The sequence below is a fragment of the Phascolarctos cinereus genome, unplaced genomic scaffold, assembly GCF_003287225.1.
Source record: "Phascolarctos cinereus isolate Bilbo 61053 unplaced genomic scaffold, phaCin_HiC Scaffold_5;HRSCAF=322, whole genome shotgun sequence".
Classification (NCBI taxonomy): domain Eukaryota; kingdom Metazoa; phylum Chordata; class Mammalia; order Diprotodontia; family Phascolarctidae; genus Phascolarctos; species Phascolarctos cinereus.
The window spans coordinates 78,630,868-78,642,527 of record NW_027555958.1 but is presented as its reverse complement, the minus strand read 5'-3'; positions in this window follow the sequence as shown (position 1 = coordinate 78,642,527).

Genomic DNA, 11,660 nt, shown 5'->3' with positions numbered 1-11,660 from the left:
TGCAAGCCGCACTAATAGGAGTCAGGGAGTGAGATTTTTCCCCCAAAACAAAACACATCTCTCCATCTTTCTGGATCCGAGCCAAAAGGGCAGGAACTCTTTCAGCTTCCAACAGTCCCTAATAGAGGACTCTTCATCTGTGTTTCTAAACAGTAGCTCTCTTTCTGCAAAAGGCCACTAGCTATTGGTATGCTTGTCAAAGCATTATGGCACCCCACCATAATTACATAGCACCTTTCTAAATAATGAGCTCAGAGCACCTTTCAGTTCTGACCTATTCAATCCCCACAACACCCCATAAGGCACCATTACCATATTTTTGCATATGTAGAAGCCTTCCCTTACAGACCTACTGTTTCCAAAACTCTTCCACCCCACAACAAAGGTTGTCCACAGGCTACAAAATTCTAAGAGCCACTTGCCTGGTGGGGGTGGTTTCAGTAAGATGTGCATAATTTGAAAATGAGCTCCAGAACTGTGAAACCACAAAGCCATCCTTGGGACAGAAAAGAAGGACTCAGAGCTACGGTATGGCACACCAAAAGCATGGGCTCTGACTTGGAGCTAGAAAAACACACAAAGCCACATAGTCTACGCTCTCCTCACTTCCTAGGATGGAAAATTGCTCACCAGAAATGGTTAATAGACAATTGGTAGTCATTTTAGACATAAAGCAAGTTTGTATAACTCCTAAGCACGGAGCCCCCCATGTCACTTTGTTCCTTAGGTAAGATGCAAGTCACTGGACCCCTTCCTAAAAATCAGGTGTATATGCCCCCTGAACTTCCACAGAGGAAGGTGTGCAGACGGAGGGTGCATAGAATATAGTCCAGGGGTGCTGGCACAACCTGGGACAAGCATCACCCTAAGGCTAGACAATGAGCCTGGATCCCCAAAGTGAATAGGAAAAGGAAAGAACCAGAGCATCTTCGAGAAATTCTGTTGCTTCGAATGACTCCAAGCTTCTCTCTGACCCGAAAAACATTCTTTTTAAGATCAATATTCTTCTGGTAATGGTTTAGGATAGAGCTGTGGAATAATAATTATTATAACTAGCATTTATCCAACACTTAAAGGTTTGCAAAGCACTTTGGAAATATTAGCTCAATTTATCCTCACAGGAACCCCAGGAGGTGGATGCTATTATTATCCCGATTTTACAGATAAGGAACCTGAATCAGACAGCAGTTGAGGGACTTGCGGAGGGTTTTACAACTAGAACCTGTGAGGCTGAATTTGTACTATCTTCCTCACTCCAGGTCCAGCACGCTATCCACTGCTCCACCTAGCGGCCTGTCTTGAGTACTACAGTCTCTGCAGAATTTACTTTTCAGATACTACACACACATCCCAAAGCATGCAGGGGCCACAGTACGGATGCTTATGGTCACAACCTCCCATGAAGACTCAACTAACTTTGTATCTACAAAAGTGGCTGATTTGAAAAGAAGTTTTTGTCTTTCCTAGGCATCTGCTCAGACATGAATGCCAACACTTCCATTTCTATGGGCGGCTCCAATGAGGACTGAGAAATTCCTGAAACTAGTGAGCCTGTTTGATGCTTATTATCATGTTTCCATACTTCTACAAATCTATAATCTCCGAGATGTGGATACTTCCTCCAACAGTTCAGCTAAAAGCCCATTCTTGCCATATCTTCCTGCATGATGAGAATCCTAAGACATCCTACAAAGTAGAGTCTACTGAAATATCCTAATAGTGTTTTTGCAAACTTTAAAGCACTATATAAATGCTGGCTGTTTATTATCATCATCATCATTATTATTAACTTGCTGAAGGCCATCCTCTAAGGCTCTTGACATTGTACAATACACAGCAGAACTGTCAAGCCATCTATCACTTACTCTTCACTGCCGCCATCTGACTGGCCAACTTCTTCTTCTGGGCATGCAGCTAAAATAAAGATATGAGATAAAATGAGGTAATAGTTGAAAAATGCTCACATAAATGCTTGTCATTATTATTATTATTATCTCCCTAATGACATCTTTCATGTTGCTTCTACCGTGTAGCTCTTACTCAGTAATATTTTGTAACCGTTTCATGCCTGCCATGTTTATGGCTCCCTGGGTAACCTGAAACTTTAATTCTTTAAAGACTGGTATCTCACAACCTACAGGAACATAGCATCACCAAAAGAATAATGATGTTTAAAAGACAGCCCTTTGTTTCAGAGAGAAGCTTGGGGTCATGAAAAGTGCCACACAGTTTCCCAAAGGTAGCCCATCCCCTTTGAGTCCATCTACTTCCAATTTACTGTCCACCTCGCATTGAGGTGAAATCTAAACACTGATTGACCAGTTCAGGTACCTAAGTGGACTTCATCACCAATTGTAGATATGTAAATATTGAGAACCTTATGACATTTTTTTCTTCTTTTCAAAAGGACTATCACCCAGTATTGACTGGGCAGCTAGACAGCAGATAGAATACTGGGCTTGGAGTCAGGAAGACCTGAGTTCAAATCTGGCCTCAGACACTTACTAGCTATGTGACCCCGGACAAGTCACCTCACATCTGTTTGCCTTAGTCTCCTCATCTGTAAAATAGGGGTAATAATAGCACCCACCTACCAGGGTTATTGTGAGCACCAAACGAGATGATAATTGTCAAGTGCTTAGCACCATGCCCAGCATATAGTAAGTGTATATAAATGTTATTATTATTTATTTATCAATAATGTATCACATTAATTTACAAATGAATATATACATACATATTGATTACCTTAACACCAGCAACTCCTTATTACTTCTAAGATTAAACACAAACTCCTTTAGCTCGGCATTTAAAGCCGTTCCTGACATGTCTCCAACCCACTTTTGTACTCTTGTCCGATCAAACTTGCCTATTTTGCTCTTCCTCATACATGACATTCTATCTCGTCTCCATCCATACCTTGCTTAGTACCTCGTGCCTAGAATGCCCTCCACCCTCCCTGCTGATTCTTAAAATCCCAAGTTTCCTTCAAAGTTCTACTCAAACACTACCTTCCACACAAAGCCTTTCCTGATTCCTCTCCAGCTGCTAATGCCCCCATTAGCTTGTATTTATTCAACATATACTTACATATTATTATATGTTTGTCCCCACTTATCCCCCAAGAATTTCAGCTGCTTGAAAGAAGAAATGGTTTCATTTTCTTTTCTTTCCATCCCCTAGCACAGTGCCTGACAAAAAGTATAGATTTATTAAATGCTTGATTCATTAATTGAGCAAAATTCCTGCGGGCACTGTGAAGGATTCAGAAGATGAAATGGCTCCTCCCCTTTCTTGCTTGTTGAAAAACTATCAGTCTTTCAAATATAATACTCAATTCTGTGTTGTCTCATATACTTTATAAGCATTCATTCTCTGCTCCAACTAGGCTGAAGTTCCTTGAAGACAAAAACAACTTAATCAATTGGCCAACCACATACTAGGTAGTTACTGTGCACAGAGTGTGCAGGGCCTAAGGGTCCACTCAAGTTCTTCTTTTTCCTTGAAGCCTTACCTCATCTACAACCTTTCCCCTCCGACCCACACATTACTTATTTTATATTTCTCTAGTGCTTTTATCTTGGTCTTATACACTTGTTAGACTAAAAACTCCATGAGGGCAGGAACTGAGTCTTCTCTAAACTTTTAATCACTCCTAGGCTCTGCACTTAGTGCTTAATAAGTAGTTGTTGAATTGAATTGAATTGTTTTTGTCTTCAAGGACCTTAAGTCTAGTTGGGGAATGGATTAATACTTAAAAATTATAAAGTACACAGAACAGTCTAGAATTAACTATTGTATTATATAATTATGTAATATTAAATAAGTAATAATAAGTAAGTAATTATATTTTAGAGCCAAGAAGGAATGTTAGCAAGAATTTGGTTCCATCCCTTCATCTTACAAATGAGGAAGCAGAGACCCTAAAAGATTATGTCACTTTTCCTGAACAGATAGCAAGTATTAGAATCACAATTTGTAGGGACAGCTAGATGGTGCAGTGGATAGAGCACCAGCCCTGAAATCAGGAGGACCTGAGTTCAAATCCGGCCTCAGACCAAAAACTTGACACTAGCTGTGTGACCCTGGGCAAGTCACTTAACCCATCACGATTTATACAGAGGGTCCCTGACTTTAAACCCAGTGTTCCTTTGAAGAAGTAAGCCAATGAGGACTGGGGTGGTGGGAGACAGCTGTTTGGTTTTTGTTGTTGTTCAGTCTTTTTTCAGTCATGCCAACTCTTCATGACCCCATTTTCTCTGCAAAGATACTGGAGTGATTTGCCATTTCCTTCTCCAGCTCATTTTACAGATGAGGGAACTGAGGCAAACAGGGTTAAGTGACTTGCCCAGGGTCACACAGCTAGTGAGTGTCTGAAGCCAGATTTGAGCTCAGGAAGATGAGTCTCCCAGAATCCAGGCCCAGCACTCTATCCACTGCACCCCCTAGCTGATCACTCGGCATTTTAAAGCCCTTTACAACCTGACCCCTTTCAATCCAATGACTCTCTGGCCTCCTTGTTATTCCTTGAACGTGACGCTCCGTTTTGTGACTCTGGCCATTTTCACTGGCAGTCCTCCACGCTGGAACACTCTCCCTCCTCATCTCTGCTAAAAATCCCACCTTCCATGAGAAGCCTTTCTTGATCCTCTTTCATCCTTCTGTTGATTATCTCCAGCTGATCCTGGCTATATCTTGTTTGTACATAATTGTTTTCACGGCATCTCTCACATTAGAATTGAAGGCAGGGACTGCTTTTGCTTTCCTCTGTACTTTCCCAGCACTTAGCTCAGTGCCTGGCACTTGGTAGGCACTTAATAAATGCTTGTTGACTGACTAGAAGAGATGAGCCTTGAAGGATGCATTCAATAGGCTTTGGATTTGGGCAGGCACAAAAGGGTGGGTGACAATCTAGGAAGGGAAGCAACATGATCAAAGGTAGGAGTGAGCATAGCCTGTCTTGAGTGGAGGGCAGATGGTTAGAAGTAATGGGAAGTAATGTTGGCCAAATAGGTGAAGCCATGTTTTGGTGGAACTGGAAAGCCAGGAAGGTTCTTGATTTGGTGAAGCTATCAAAAAATAAGGGGAGGGAGGGAGTATGTTTTATTAATGCCTTTTTCTTACACCTGTTATCTCCAGACAGAACCTGACCTTGTGACAAAGAAAAATAGTTAACCAAAAACATCTGTATATACAATACATCGGTGAATGCAACAGCCTATGTCAGCATCCCCCCACTTCTCTACCATGAAGAAGGAGAGAGGCTTCATTCACTCTTCTCCTGAAGCTGCACTGCTTTTCCCGTGACTCAAAGTCTAACTTCCTTTTAGTGATCTTTTCATTTACATTGGTGTATAAGTTATTCTTTTGGTTCTATTTATTTCTCTTTGGAGCTTTTTGGACAAGAAAAGCACATGATCCCACATGTACAAAAATATTCATAGCAGCTCTTTCTGTGGTGGCAAAGAATTGGAAATTGAGAGGATGCCCATCAGCTGGGGAATGGCTGAACAAGTTGTGGTATATGAATGTAATGGCATACTATTGTGCTATAAGAAATGATGAACAGGCTGACTTCACAAAAACCTGAAAGACTTGTATGGTCTGATGCTGAGTAAAGCGAGCAGAACCAAGAGAATGTTGTACACAGTAACAGGCATGTTGTGCAATGACTAATATTGATAAACTTAACCCTTCCCAGCAATACAAGGATCTAAGACATCTCCAAAGGCCTCGTGATGGAAAATGCTATCCACATCCAAAGAAAGAACTATGGAGTTTGAATGCAGGTCGAAGCATACTATTTGCTATTTTTTTTCTCTTCTGTTGAGCTTTGTTTCCTCTTTCTGGTGGTTCCTCCTATTGGTTCTAATTCTTACTTACAACATCACTAATGTGAAAATATGTTTAATATGAATATAAATGTATAGACTATATCAGATTGTGCACTGTCTTGGGGAGGGTGGTGGGGAGGAAGGGGGAGGAAAACTTTAAACTCAAAAGCATATGGAAGTAATTGTTGACAAATCAAAATAAATTAATAAAAAAAGCAAAAAAAAAAAAAGAAAAGCATGTGATGAGAACAATGTTTTAGGAAAGTAATTTTGGGGATGCGATATAGGAAGATTAGCATGCGGGGACTCTGTCAGGCAGACCCCCAAGAGGTAGCTAAAAAAAAAAAAAAAGGTGATGAGGGCCTGGAATTCAACTCGTGGCAATGGGAATGAAAAAAAAAAAGGATAGAAAAGACATTTTACCCACCCCTCACCCCCGCCAGGTCAAAGGCAGTGTTTGCAGCTTTAAACAGAAAGAATGTCTAAGAGGCTACTAGACATTACTAGCAGCTAGAGCACTGAACCTAGATTCAGGAAGACCTGAGTTCAAATCCAGCCTCACACACTAGCTGTGTGACCCTGGGCAAGTGATTTAACCTCTGCCTGCCTCAGTTTCCTCATCTGTAAAATGGGGATCATAATAACACCTACCTCCTAGGTTGTAAGGATAAAATAAAATAGTATTTATAAGGTGCTTTACAAACCTTAAAACACGATATAAATGACAGTCTCTTTCAACTCAGACTTTGTATGTTCTTCCTATGGTGCTTTTTACATGCATGCTGCTTTGTTAGAACAGTTGATTAAAATAGTCACCTTCAAGGGATATGAAAGCTGGTTGTCTTCTGAGGGATGAGAGTGGCACCTGGTGGCCACAGAGGCTTTGTTATCTCTGCTCAGGTTTGCCATATCTGACAGAAACTACTTCTCAGAACAACTCCAACAGAAAGACTGAAAACAAATGCAGAGGTGACAGTACCTTCCCTCTGTGGATTATCTCCAATTAATCCCATATATCGCTTGTTTGGACAGAGTTGTTTGCATGTTGGATCCTCTGTTAAACTATGAGCTCCTTGAAAACGAGAAACGTCCTTGCCTTTCCTTGCATCCCCAGTGCTCAGAGGCACATAGTAAGAGCTTCATAAATGTTTATTGACCGACTGTCATGTAATTTCTAAAACCATTTTAAGCATCTTCTGCCTTTTAAAAAACAGATCAATATTGTGATAGAATACTATTGTGTTATAAGAAATGAAGAGCAGAATACTCTCAGAAACACCTCGAATGACTGACATGTGAAGAGAAATGAGCAGAATCAGGACAGCATTGTACACAGTAACAGCAATATTGTATGATGAGCTATGTGAATAACTTAGCTATTCTCAGCAATACAATGATCCAAGACAATTCTGAAGGACTTATGATGAAAGATGCTGGCCTGTTTTCCAGAGAAGAAATTGGTGGAGCAGGGGCAGCTAAGTGGGGCAGTGGATAGAGCACCGGCCCTGAAGTCAGGAGGACCTGAGTTCAAATCCGGCCTCAGACCAAACACTTGACACTAGCTGTGTGACCCTGGGCAAGTCACTTAACCCCAATCGCCTAAAAAGAAAAGAAAATACATAAAAAAGAAATTGGTGGAGCCTGAATGCAGATTGAAGATACTTGTTCTTTGCTTTCTTTATTTTTCTTGGGGTTTGAGTCTGGTTTTTTTTTTTTTCGCTGCATAACTTACATGGAAATTTTTTTTGCATGACTACACATATATAACCTAGGTCAAATTGCTTACCTTCTCAATGGGGCGGGGGGGAGATTTTGGAACTCAAAATTTGAAAAATGAATTTTAAAATTGTTTTAATATGCAGTTGGGAAAAATAAAATATTAATTATTTAAAAAACAAAATAAAGGACATTTTTAAAATAAAATAAAACAAATCAATAATTATTTAGGAACATAGATTTAGAGATAGAAGGAACCTTAAAGGAAATCTAGCCCAATAATATTTGTAAAGCAGTTAAATGGAATAGATATGATGGAAAGAGAATTTTGACCACAGTTTTGTACCCTTTCTTATATAATTTATTGTGTGTTTATCGATTGATATTTACGTACAGAAATATACAATCTTTATAGAGACATGAATGCCTCTATATGTGTATACATATATATGCAAACATTATAGACATCTATATGTATTATCAATGTCCATACATCAAAAGGCCCCATATTTTTGATGTTGTAATGATGGATGACCTCTAAGGTCAGTTTAAAATACACTTATAGAAAGAAACACAAAAAAAAGCACTAGTCTTCTATGTGAGCTCAATAAGGAACCCACGAAATAATTTCAATGCTATTACATTTTACCTCCAACCCTGACCTCAGAACCAGAAAACCTGCATTTTGAGTCTCAGATCTTCTTAGTAGGTGACTGTAGGCAAGTCAATGAACCTTTCTGAGCCTATTTTCTGAACTGTCAAATATGACTTGAATGACCTATCTCATAAGGTTGTATGAAGGGCAGTGCTTTGTAAAACCCAAGATATCATAATAGCACGCAGGCTCTGATGTTAAAAGACCTGGTTTCAAATCTTACGTCTGATGCCTATTACCTGAAAGACTTTGGAGGGGCAGCTAGGTGACACAGTGGATAGAGCACTGGCCCTGAATTCAGGAGGACCTGAGCTCAAATCCAGCCTCAGACACATAACACTTATTAGCTGTGTGACCCTGGGCAAGTCACTCAATCCCAACTGTCTCACCAAAAAGCAAAAAACAAAAAAAGACTTTGGACCAATCTCCCTGGGCCTCAGTTTCTTCAATAAAATGAGGAGGTTGGGCTAGGTGGCCTCTTAGCTTTCCTCCAGTGCTATATCTATGACCTTCAGGTGTTACATAAAGAGGAACTGGTATTGTTTTTAACTATTATTCCAAAATATTGGACATGAACTTATGTAAAAAAAACAATGTGGCAATTTTTCACTATGAAATTGATTTGAATACTTCTGGTTTGCTCCATAATTTTCCTCCCCACCATGCCATTATCCCTGGACTGATTTCATACCAGTAGATCTCTACAGATCATTATTTATTAATTTTGCCATATATTTATTGTGGAATATTATCACATACGAATATAATGAAATAAGAAACACTAAATATGAAGAATTCAAAGAAGCAAGGGAAGACCCTTAGAAACTGATGCAGAATGAAGTAAATAGAACCAGGACAGTATAAATAATAACTATAATAATATAAATAAAAAACTACCAAACAGCCGCCAAAACCTGATGAATTGTAATAGCCAATCTTAGCCCCAGAAAACATGTTTTCTTCTTCTCAGTAAAGAGATGAGTGCCTACAGATGTCAAGTATTTCATTCCCTGTCAGACATGGTCACTGTCTGTTACAAGGAAAAGGAAGAACTCAGTGTTCCAGGGTGGAATATACCAAGAAATGAATGTGATAATGACAACAATTAATTTTTTTTATTTTAATAAAATATAAATAATTTAACAGATATTCCTTCTCTACAGCAGAGCCACATTAATATAATATAAATGGCGATACCACTGAAATTGACAAAGCTAGCACTTAACCAAACTATGTAGCACACAATGTCAATGGGAGGGGGAGAGCCAACAAAAAGCTTATAGAAAGCTACCAGTAAGGCACATGTGTAAGGAAACTCATACACTCAGGGCAATTTCCAACTCTGGACTAGATGTTGGCCTAGATGTTTATGGTCTTTTTAGGGAACAGTGGGCACCGCTGATCAACTAGGGGTTGGGATTGCTTCCCTTCTGAGCCTCTCTGCTCTCCTGTTGGACAAATCTATTTCTCTGTTACTCTCGGGATACTGAAGCAATGTCAAGTTCCTTTAGCTAGCTACAACCTTAAACCTGAGATCTACAGAGCTTCCAAGGCTGGACACCAAGTCACATGACACTCAGTGAAAACCAGTGCCCTTTAAGCCTAGGATCTGCAGAGTTATTCAGATCTGCTTTCTACAGGTTTTGAGGAATTTTCCCCTCCCAAGAAATATAGGGCAGGAAAAGACAATGTCAGCAAAGTGGGTTTGGGGGTTTGGGGTTTTGGGGGGAGAAGACCCCCCTCTCTCAAACTATAGACAGCAGTAGAGAGTAATGCTGCCTCTTCCTAACCAGTTCTCCACACAGCATAGAATGCTTTCCATCAGGTCGCATCATCAAATCTTTCCTCCAATCAGATCATCTCCCTGCATCAAATGCAAAGCCTGTTTGCAGGTCTTTGATCTCAGTTTTTGTCAGCTATACAGCTCTAATGGCTTCTCAACTCCTTTGGTTTCTGTCTTCTGATGTCTGGGTTTCTATAAACAGCTTTTCTCATCAGTTTCTCTGTCTTATCTAGCTGGCTTCTCAAATAGCTTCGGATCTAATTTTTAATGCTTCCGATCAGGGTATCCTCATTGTGAAAGAGCAGATATATATGTAAGTATAAATGAAGGGCTTTTTGTCTGCATAAGCTTTACACACATATAGTTCTGCAGGTTAAACCTATTTAAAGTGAGGCCTTTTTTACAAGGTCCAAGAACACAGCAACAAAGGTATATTCACAATACATTCTATTTAATATACAAACATTTTGTCTTGATTTGAGGTCTCCTATACAGGGTATGCTTCTGACAGTTACATATGTAATGAGGGAATTGATACAATTCCCCACGTGGAAGATGTGGAATGGAAATACCTTGGTCCCTGATTTTGAGTGTGTGTGGACATTCTATAACTGGTTCCAATCTGCTGACCACATGGTGAAGAGAGGTTTTTTTGATAGGCTATGGAGCCAGAAGTAAGGTATATTCAAAAGACACTAGTCAGCAAGGCAACCTGGACCTTACTTTGCCTGGTCCCTCAACTACCTAGCAACTGCTTGGGCGAGGGAAATAATGGTATAAAGGGAGAAGTGTTGCACCATTTCCAGCTGAGACCTACACGTGGTCCATGAATACACACATCTGTTCTTTGAATTTCATCTTTGCTGTGTTAGGTGAAGGAGATTGGAGATGGTTGTGACACTGTGAGCTTCGAAAGGTCAGAAAAGCGAGGCATCGGACACCAGAAGTTGGAGACCATATCAAGATTTTCCAGAAGCCAGACAATGAAGAGTGAAGACCTAAATAATTTCTTGACCCAGCCTGGCAGCAGCAAAGATGTAAACTCAACCAACCATTAACCGTGCTACATTTGGGAGTTAACCTAGTGGAGTAAATGCTACATAGAAACAGCATAGACTTTGAGCTCACTCTTTCTGGAGACTGAAGTGATATGGGATAGTGTGCCCATGAATCTTAAGGGAAAATGTAACTTCTGTCATTGCTGTATCATTTGCAGCAAATATCTCTTTGTAAAAGCTAAGAGATGTTAATTGTTCATATGGAACTGGGGCTTTACTTACTGCTGGTTAACATGGAGGAGAACAAACCAGAATGGAGGCTCCAGCTGATAGTATTAGATAAAGATACTCTCAACCCTCTGATACCTCTACAACCCCGAGGGGAAGACGTAGCTAGCCTTCCCCTGGGAGAGATAGGCCAGTCATCGGTGCACATAGGTATGATCAAACCTCACAAGTGACCCATCCACTCATTTGGACTATAACTTCACCCTCCTCCTTCCCCCTCCCCAATACACAGGCACAAACTCCATTCCTGGGCAATGAAAGAACTGTTAGAAGTGATTGCTGAGAATACTGTCCATGACTCTGTTGGTGTGTGGGTGTGTTTTAACACATCATTTCCCAGCTCAAAAATCTCCACCAGTCCCCTCTTGCTTCTGGGATAAAATACA